Source organism: Carlito syrichta, unplaced genomic scaffold, assembly GCF_000164805.1.
Source record: "Carlito syrichta isolate Samal-C Ts95f unplaced genomic scaffold, Tarsius_syrichta-2.0.1 Scaffold99360, whole genome shotgun sequence".
NCBI lineage: Eukaryota > Metazoa > Chordata > Mammalia > Primates > Tarsiidae > Carlito > Carlito syrichta.
This window is the reverse complement of record NW_007043456.1, coordinates 28262-30381: the sequence shown is the minus strand read 5'-3', so window position 1 is coordinate 30381 and position 2120 is coordinate 28262. Positions and strand designations below refer to the sequence as shown.

At 61.6% G+C, this 2120-nt stretch overlaps 1 long non-coding RNA gene across 1 annotated transcript; it reads left to right on the top strand.

Moving 5' to 3' along the window:
- The first annotated feature begins 222 nt into the window (after nucleotides 1–222).
- On the top strand, nucleotides 223–1268 carry LOC103266061. Its single transcript, XR_504676.1, has 2 exons — nucleotides 223–275; nucleotides 870–1268. It is a non-coding gene; the product is annotated as an uncharacterized LOC103266061 (long non-coding RNA).
- The last annotated feature ends 852 nt before the right edge of the window (nucleotides 1269–2120 follow it).

The following is a 2120-nucleotide window of genomic DNA, read 5'->3' as shown; positions in this document are numbered from 1 at the left end:
TCCTCCTCACGTGGGTGGGCACCTCTCGTGGCTTCCGAGACACCCGGGGACACGGTGCCACTGGCACTCGCCCCCCTTCCTGACCCGGTTGTCTGGCCTGGGCCCCCCCTTCCTTGGGCCTTCTTGTGGACACAGACGCCACCTGGCAGTCCCCAGAGGCCTCGGTGTCCCACTGACTCGTCAGGAACTCAGCTTCAAGCACCTTTTTTGCCTCTCTCCCTCTCCAGGAATTCCTGGTGAACAGAAGAATGGTGTGGGTCCTCAGCCTCTGGCAGGTAAGGGAGCAGCCTCCCCGTGGGCCCAGCCTCTGCTGAGGAAGCTCTGAGCAGCTGGCTTGGCTCCTCGGTATTTTTAGCTACAGATCCAGCCCCACCATCACGAGAGCCAGGTCCAAATCAAACGCGCTCCAGGCCGGATGCGGCTGGGGTTCTGCCAGCCTCCTGGCCGGCAGGGGTGGGTGGGCAGCCCAGGGCCAATGTCAGCTGTTCTGCCTGGACTCGGGCTGGGCTAGAAAGATGTGCTCTTGTTCACCCTCCCTCCCGTTTTGTGCAACCTTGTCCTAAGTAGGGACCACAGCCCCATTTCGTAGATGGTGAGAGAGGGAATGCAGGTCTGAGGATTTTGAGGACAGTTGAGGTGCCTCCTGCAGGCTCGTGTGGCTTGCCGGGCTTGGGTGGCCCTTCTAAGTGAATTCTCCCTAGATTCTTTGCGGGGGGGGGGGGCAGGCTTCCTTCCTCTCAGACCTGAGTTTCAGGGTCCCCAAGGCAGCCAGAGGGAGGAACCCGGGCTGCAAAAGGTAAGTGGTCCTCTTCCCTCTTCTTGGGTGACCATCACTCCATTGGCTTGGCCTCCTCCTTGGTCACCCCAAGAGAGCATAGGCCTGGCTTGGCCGGGTTCCTCCTTCCCAGGAGCCTTCTGTCCACCACCCCCGAGGACCTGGCCGTCAGCCCCTCTGTGATCGCACCCTGGTAACCTTGACAACCCTGCTGGCCTACCTCTGCACTGCTCGGCCACCACAGAGCCTGAAGAGGGCATTCTAGCCGCTGTGCATTGGCCCAGGCCAGGTTCTCGTCCTGCTTATGCTGGCCTGCCCTCTGACACTGCCAGGCAGTTCACGTGCCAGTCGGTGCTCGGTTTTCTCCAAGGCCAACAGGGTTCTTATCTCTAACCTTTATATTGTTCACATCTCCCGAGCTCCCCGTAAACTGTGGGGTCCTCGCAGGCAGGAACACAATTGTCTCTCAATAAACATGTTGCAAAAAAGGAAAGGGTGAGTTGCTGTAAATTTGTCTAGGGGTGCTTGACCCGGGAGATGTCCCTCTGCCCGGTGACGGGAGCGGGTTTCCCCTCAACTGTCTTGGAGTGCGTCCTGGCCTCTTCCCAGCTCCGGCTGTGGTCTTGGCTTCTGCGGGCAGTCGCTGCCGCCCTCTGGTGGTCGGATCCTGCCTTGCCCCCGTTGAAAACCTTGACCCCGCATTTACGGAACTGCCAAGTTGGCAGTTTTCCTCTGCGAAGTGAAGTTTACCTGACCTTTGCCGCGATCTTGAACCTTGGGGTCTTCAGAGTGGGGCAGGGCAAGAAGATCCGGAGACCTGCCGGCCCCTGAGAAAACTACGTGAAGTCATTTACCCCCAGCCCAGCTGCTGAAGGGCTTTTGTTAGAAGTGAGCCCCACCTCTCGCTCTCTTGGCCGTGCCCCGGTGCCCACCACCTAGCAGATGCAGCGGCCGGTCAGCCACTGCCCTGGGATCACCTGTGTATAACAAGTGCTCAGCAAATCAACCGATTCCTTCAGAGGCTGGGAGGATTCCTGGGGTGAAGGGCACGAGGCTGCTGGTGGGGGCACGCAGCTGCGTAGCGTTCTTGGTGGGGGCTGTTCTCAAGTGCACGGAGAGAGACCCCGCTGACCTCAACCCGACCCCGAGCGGCCCCCGGAACCGACGAGGCCTTGCTCGGTTCACGCCTCTGGCTCCTGCTGGAGGGCGGCGCCTGCCCACGTGGTTCGGGGCCCACCTGCTCCCCGAGCCGCCGGCGCCGAGGCGGTCGCCCGGCAGAGGGCGCCAGACGTCCGCCTGCAGCCCCAGTGGCGGGGGCGCAGGGGAGGGCAGGTAAGCGGAACCC